General features: G+C 41.1%; 1 non-coding gene across 1 annotated transcript; it reads right to left on the bottom strand.

Moving 5' to 3' along the window:
- Positions 1-443: 443 nt before the first annotated feature.
- Positions 444-515, bottom strand: TRNAG-UCC (transfer RNA glycine (anticodon UCC)). Its single transcript has one exon. It is a non-coding gene; the product is annotated as a tRNA-Gly (tRNA).
- Between the last annotated feature and the right edge of the window lie 7,374 nt (positions 516-7,889).

Raw genomic sequence — 7,889 nt, 5'->3', positions numbered from 1 at the left:
TACCTAAGAGCTTGGATGGACCTCCTTGTACAGTGAGTTTAATAGTGTGTATTTGTTTAAGCAAATATTTATTAGAGCTGAGGGTCAAGTAGGATACTGGCAGATGCTAATGTTACAGACCATAATAGGACACAAGCACTGCCCTCAAAACCTAATAGTGACTGCAAATAAACTGCTGTGCTGACTGTTATTTACAGTCAGCCAATATGGTTATTTTGCGTCTTCAATTTGCTTCAGTAAAATTTAACTAGTTACCCTCTCATGGGATGGAAAGGAATTAATGTAACTTAAGGTCTTGGGCAAAAGTTTTCAAGGGAGATCTATACAACCTAAAGATCAGATTTGGCCCACTATTTAATCTCCTCATTTCTAAAGATAGATACTTTGGAGAGTAAGATTTTCCACTATTTTTTTTTTTTGTGTGTGTGTGTGTGGGGGGGTGGTGCATGGCCCAGGAATTGAACCTGGGATCACTTGCATGGAAGGCAGGTATTCTACCACTGAACCACCCATGCACCCTACACTATTTTAAATATCATATTCAACTCATTACATCTGTCCTCAATGTTCTGCAAATACCCCAACAACCTTGCAGCTTTACAAATTCTAGCTTAGTTAAGGGTAAGATAATGTATGATTTTGGCAGAGAAGATAGTGAGCATTTTTCAAATCTTATTCATTGCATTTAAAACTTGTTTTCACACAATTATGTGTCTCCTGCTTGTTTTCTCACAGTCAATGACCTGAAGTTCATTAAAACCAGAATTCCCAATCTTGCCTTGGGAAATAAGTGGATTTCTCAGGACAGTTAAGCTGTCAGTATTTTACATGCATTTTCTGTAAAAAAAAGTTTATATGGTTATTGTATTAGTTAGGGTTCTCTAGAGAAACAGAATCAACAGGAAATATTCGTAAATATTAAATTTATCAAAGTGTCTCACGTAACCATGGAAACATAGAGTCCAAAATCTGTAGAGCAGGCTGTGAAGCTGATAATTCCAATGGAGGCTCTGGATGAACTCCTCAGGAGAGGCTCACTGGCTGAAGAAAGAAAAGAGCCTGTTTCTTCTGAATCCTCCTTAAAAGGCTTCCAGTATTAGATTAAGCATCACTCATTGCAGAAGACACTCTCCTTGGCTGATTGCAAATAGAATCAACTGTGGATGCAGTCAACATGATCATGATTTAATTATATGAAATGCCCTTATAGCAACAGACAGGCCAGCACTTGCCCAACCAGACAAACAGGTACCACCACTTGGCCATGGCCAAGTTGACACGTGAACCTGACCATGACAGTCCACCCCTTGTCAACTAGGCAGCTATACACATCACCTTAAACCATACCTAATTTCTAAATAAAGACAAGAAAACTTTTTTTTTCACCTAATGATACTCAACTGTCCTGAATATAACCAGAAACACATTAAATCTCTCCAGAATAGGGTGCAAATCCTTGGGTGATATTCATTCTTAAACTTGATATCATATAACTAAAGTAGTATGACATGAACAAAACAGCATTACAGTCCTCATTTCTGTAACTGATCACATGGTCATAGTTCATATTTATTACTACCTTCTTCCACTAACCGTTCTGTGTTCCCTTTACCCTCAGCAAGCACTTCAGCTGGCTGTGGTTCTTTGCCTGGTGGATTAACCTAAACCTGCATTCCTGAAGTTTCATATCCATTGGTAGTCCTGTTGGGATTGGGTTGCTGCAGTTTTCCATTGATTTTAATCACAGGACATGGTAATATTAAAAGACTCTCTAGGGGATCTCCTATATTCCAGGAAACCTCTTCTTTACTTCCATTGTGTGGTTGCAGTCCTATTTACCCCTGATAGTCAGGGTCTGTCACCCCACCCAATAATGTAATTCTTCCCTTCTTGGTTTGTTGATCCAGGGGCATGAATAGCCCAAAGTGACCAGTGGCAGTCTTAGATTCCAGTTCAATGGGATCATTGTTTCTCCTGGCGGAAGCACTCCACCTTTTGGAACTAAATCCTGTAGAACAGCAGAACTCAGGGCTGCAGAAAAAGGAAGCGAAAATTTTCCTAGTGGATCACTAGGGGTAATAGCTAGTGGTGCCACTCCTATTTCTACCCTTTGGTTCCTGGACCCATGGATCCTGACTATGGGAGACACAGTACCATACAGTGGATGCTGATTCAGAGGATACACAACTTCCTAGAGAATATACCCCAGCCCTTCAAGGTATTGCCACCTAGTTGGCATTGTAATTGAGTTTTCCACAGGCCATTCCACTGTTCTATCAATACAACTGCTTCTGGATGAGTGTGGGTCTCTGCTGCTGGCAGATTGGGCACTCAACAGTGGCTGTAGCCAGGTCAGCCTTGGTGAGTGGAAGTCCATGTTGCTGAGCCCATCACATAACCTCCATCCCTACCACCATGACCACTTTGTTCATGAGCCCATTGGGCAATGACAGGAGTTGCTGGGGAAAGAGGCTGACTGGTATCCACAGGATGGGTTATCTTAGCCACTTATTATTAAATAAGATTATTAAAACCTTCCTCTGTTGAAGTTACCCTCTGGTGCACATTCACATGGGACACAAATATGTTCATGTTTTTATCCCACTCAGAAATGTCTATCCACATACCTCCTCCCCAGACCTCTTTGTCATCAATTTTCCAATTATGGTCTTTTCAAGTCCCTGACCATTCAGCCAAACCATGAACAACAGCCCATGAGTCAGTATACAAATGCACCTCTGGCCAGTTCTCTTTCCAAGCAAAATGAACAACCAGGTGCACTGTTTGAAGTTCTTCCCACTGGGAGGATTGTTTCTCAAAAGGAGAGTAGTTATCTGCAGCATATGGTAAGGCTTCACTCCAAAATCCTAAGGGTCTGCATTGTGATTCTCCTATAGGGGCCTGCCAAAGGCTCCAAACAGCATATCCATTTGCCACTGACACTTCCAGCACCATTGGATCTGCTGGATCATATGGTTCAAATGGCAGAGCAGCTTGTACAGCAACCTGAACCTGTCACAGAGCCTCCTCTTGTTCAGATCCCTACTCAAAATTAGCAGCTTTTCTGGTCACTCAATAAATGGGCCAGAGTAGCACACCCAAATGAGGAATATGTTGTTACCAAAATTAAAAGAGACCAACAAGGTATTGTGTCTCTTTTTTGGTCATAGGAGGGGCCAGATGCTGCAACTTATCCTTCACCTTAGAAGGGATATCTCAACATGCCCCATACCACTGGACACCTAGAAATTTTACTGAGGTGAGCCCCCTGTATTTTTATTGGGTTTACCTCCCCCATCCTCTGACATGCAAATGCCTTACCAGTAAGTCTAGAGCAGTTGCTACTTCTTGCTCACTCAGTCTAATCAACATGATATCATCAATATAATGGACCAGTGTGATGTCTTGTGGGAGGGAGAAACGATCAAGTTCCCTGCAGACAAGGTTATGACATAGGGCTGGAGAGTTGATATACCCCTGAGGTAGGACAGTGAAAGTATATTGCTGACCTTGCCAGCTGAAAGCAAACTGTTTCTGGTGGTCCTTACTAACAGCTATTGAGAAAAAAGCATTTGCCAGATCAATAGCTGCATACCGGGTACCAGGGGATGTATTGATTTGCTCAAGCAATGATACCACATCTGTAACAGTATCTGCAATTGGAGTTACCACCTGGTTGAGCTTACAATTATCCACTGTCATCCTCCAAGACCCATCTGTTTTCTGAACAGGGCAAATAGGAGAGTTGAATGGGGATGTGGTGTGAATCACCACCCCTGCATCCTTCAAGTCTTAAGAGTGGCAGTGATCTCTGCAGTCCCTCCAGGAATCCAGTATTGCTTCTGATTTGCTATTTTACTAGGTAGGGGCAGTTCTAGTGGCTTCCACTTGGCCTTTCCCACCATAATAGCCCTCACTGCACAAGTTAGAGAGCCAGTGTGGAGATTCTGCCGGTTGCTCAGTATGTCTATTCCATTTATACATTCTGAAACTGGGGAAATAACTACAGAAAGGGTCTGGGGGCCCACTGGACCCACTGTGAGGTGGACCTGAGCTAAAACTCTGTCCATCACCTGGCCTCCATAAGCCCCCACTCTGACTGGTGAACCAGAGTGATGTTTTGGTTCCTCTGGAATTAATGTCACTTTTGAACCATGCCTAATAATCCCTGAAATATCAGATCATTTCCTTTTCCCCAATGCACAGTTACCCCAGTAAAAGGCCATCAGTCTCCTTGGGGAAGGCTTGGAGGAAGATTAACAGTATAAATTTGTGGCAGTGTAACAGGGTTCACCCCCAAAGGGACCTGGCCTCCCCTTCATTCAAGGGGCTCTGGGTGTATAAACTGTCTCAAGTCTGGAGTTGATTAAGGGGCCATGTCTCTGTGTTTTTGTAATTCAGGTTAGACTTCTGTTCACTTGACCTAGAACTCTTTCGTTTATACAGCTCAAACAAGAAATTAGTAGACTGCTCATCTATTGTATTTCTAGGCACTCCCATGATTTACTAGCCAATGCCACAAATCTCTGTGAATCAGATTATTTTGACTCCTGCTTTGAGTTTGCTGTCTATTATAATAGCCACATCTACCCTGCCTTTGGCAATTAAGTGCTGCCACCTGGCTTCTGCCAACTCGGGATCCAGTCATCCCCACTGTGTTTAAGGATTCCAGTTCAGTGACAGTAGTTCCTACTGTAATATCTGACCTACAGAGAAGTGCCGAACTACAGAGCTCTTCAGGGATGATGGCGCTAGTCTCACAAATTTATTTCTCACTTTTCTGGTAAAAGGTGCATCCTCTGGACATTCCTGGGGTGTAAGAGCAGGCTTTGTATGATAAACCCACTCCAACATTCCAATCTCTCTAAACCTCTGGATCCCCTCATCTACATTTATACCAGGGCAGTTCTGGCATTTCAACCGTAGGTAATGGCGGCCATCTTTTGATCCATGTTTCAACCAAACATCCAAACAAACTTTAATGCCATTTCTAACCCCTTGAGCTATAACACTGAATGTAGAATCTCTGTTTAGTGGGCCCATATCAATAAATTCAGCCTAATCCAGCCTTATATTCCTCCCACCATTGTCCCACACCCTTAAAATCCACTGCCACATATATTCCCCTGATTTCTGTCTATATAAATTGGAAAACTCACACAGTTCTTTTGGAGTATAACATACCTCCTCATGTGTGATACTTTGTACCTCATCTTTTGGGTTCTGTTGGGACTTTAGTCTAGTTATAGGTCTGGAAGAAATGAGAGGTGGTCAGGGTGGTCCATGAAAAGAATTAGAAATATCTTCCAAGCCATTTGCTTCAGGGCACCCATTTGCAGTTTTATCTGGTGAAACAGGATTAATTACTCTGCCAACTCCTCAAGGCAGACTGGAGGTGGGGTGGCTATATCCTCAGGGCAGACCATTACTGAGTTATTTAGAGAAGACTCAGCATGACCTAGGGTTTCAACCTCGTTCCTGACATCATTATCAACCCATATGTCATCATCCCATTTTTCAGGGTCCCACTCTTTCCAATCAATGCCCTCACTTTAATGGTAGACACCATGCAAGATTGAGATTTCAGTTTATGTTGTAAATTTCCTAATCTAATAATAAGATTCTGAGTCTGATTTTTCAAAGATCTCAAGTCTATGGCTACAGGAAATTAGATTTTCCTTCAGGACACTCATAGAAATATTTACATCTGTCAGACAGCACTTAAGCTTCTTGTTTGAAACTTTAAGCCCATACCTTTCACTCATTAATGTATCCAGTGTATCTAACCACAACGTCCTATTTTCACAAATCTCCATAAAGATGTCAAAAACATTATCCCCCAGAGCCTGGCTTTGTACAAGCAAAGCATTAGAAGAATCGAATGGTGATATTTTGACTATCTCTTTTGCCAACTCAATCCATGCATTCGCAGTGTCATTCTGATTATGGGGCTCAGAGTCCTTAATGTCTTTGAGTCTAGTCAGAGTAGAAGACCATTCATAAAAACCCATTTTTAAGATTCTGTTTCTTAAGAACCACTCCTGGTACCAAGTTGTATTGGTTAGGGTTCTCTAGAGAAACAGAATCAACAGGAAATATTTGTAAATATAAAATTTATAAAAGTGCCTCACATAACCATGGAAACATGGAGTCCAAAATCAGCAGGGCACTCTGTGAAGATGACGATTCCCATGGAGGGTCTGGATGAACTCCATAGGAGAGGCTAGCTGGCCAACGCAGAAAGAGACCCTGTGTCTTCTGAATGCTCATTAAAAGACTTCCAGTGATTAGATTAAACATCACTCATTGCAGAAGACACTTCTCTAAGCTGATTAATTACAAATGGAATCAGCTATGGATGCATTGACATGATCATGATTTAATTCTATGAAATGTCCTCACAGCAACAGACAGGCCAGCACTTGCCCAACCAGACAAACAGGTACCACCACTTGGCCAAGTTGACACATGAACCTGACCATGACAGTTATATATAGGTAAAAACACATTATTTAGCCACATCATCAGGTAGATGGATGTGAATTAATTATCTCTCAATTAATTGGCAAATATTTTAATGTCTCTATGTGTCAAGCAGTATTCTAGATGCTATGGAAATATCAGTGAAGAAAGTTTTAAAAATTTGCTCTCTTGACTTCTTTAGTATTCTTCCCCAAAATTCATAGCCTGAGTGTAATCATAAGAAAACATCAAACAAACCCCAATTCAGGAATGTTCCATAAAATACCTGACTAGAACTCTGCAAAATTATCAAGATTATGGAAAACAAAGAAAGAAAGAGATACTGTCACAGATTGGGTGAGATTAAGGAGTAATGATAATTAAATGTGACATAATATCCTGAATTGGATCCTGAAAAAGAAATAAAAATGACTGTTAAAACTAGAAAAATGAGGGGTGTACGGGTGGCAGTTCAGTGGTTAGAATGCCCACCTTCCATGTGGTAGACCCGGGTTCAATTCCCGGACCATGGAGCCCCCCAAAAAAGTAGAAGAATGCCCACATATCCTGATGAAGGAAGGAAGCAAGGAAAGGAGAGAGGGGAAAAAGGAGAGAGGAAGGGAGAAAGAAGATTCTAATTTAAAGAGATCCTTGGGAGTTCTAATCAATGGAAAAACTGGGGAAGGTCTAAAGTCTATAGCTTGCTCAATGGTATTGTGCCAAGGTTAATTTCTTAATTTTTGATAAATGTACTGTGGTTATGTAAGATGCTAATAGTAGGGGAAGCTTGATGAAGAGTATATGTGAATTCTCTGTACTATCTTTGCACCTTTTCTGTTAATCAAAAGATATTTCAATATAAGTAGTTTCTTAAAAAAATATCCATGCCTTTGTAGAGCTTAAATTCTAGTGGGGGGAGTAAAACAAAACAAAATAAATAAACTGTATTCTAGTGGAGGGAGTAAAACAAAATAAAATAAATAAACTGTATGCACATGTGAAAATATGGCAAATTATATGCATGAAACGGAACAGGGAAGAGGATTGGGAGAACAGGATGGGAGTGAGATTTGCCATATTAATTAGGGTACTCTGGAAAGCCTTCATTAAGAAGGAGACATTTTATCAAAGACTTTAAGATAGTGAGGAAAGAAGCCATGTAGATATCTGGAGGAAAATCTTTCCAGGAAGAGGACAAAGGTCTTGAGGTGAAAGCAAGTTGGAAGTCTGGTGTGGACAATGAGGTTGGGGAAGAGTGAGCAAGAGTAAAACATGATAGAAAATAAGGTCAGAAAGATAATGGAGGTGTCAACTCTGGCTCCATAGGAAAGAACTTTGGGTTTTACTTTGAGTGAGCTAGTATGACGGAGAGGTGTGATAGACAAAATTCTAAGATAGCCCCCCAAGATTCCCACCTGTGTAATCCC

The sequence above is a fragment of the Tamandua tetradactyla genome, chromosome 20 (genome assembly GCF_023851605.1).
Source record: "Tamandua tetradactyla isolate mTamTet1 chromosome 20, mTamTet1.pri, whole genome shotgun sequence".
Taxonomy (NCBI): domain Eukaryota; kingdom Metazoa; phylum Chordata; class Mammalia; order Pilosa; family Myrmecophagidae; genus Tamandua; species Tamandua tetradactyla.
Note: the sequence above shows the minus strand (reverse complement) of the source record. Positions and strands in the feature narration are given on the sequence as shown.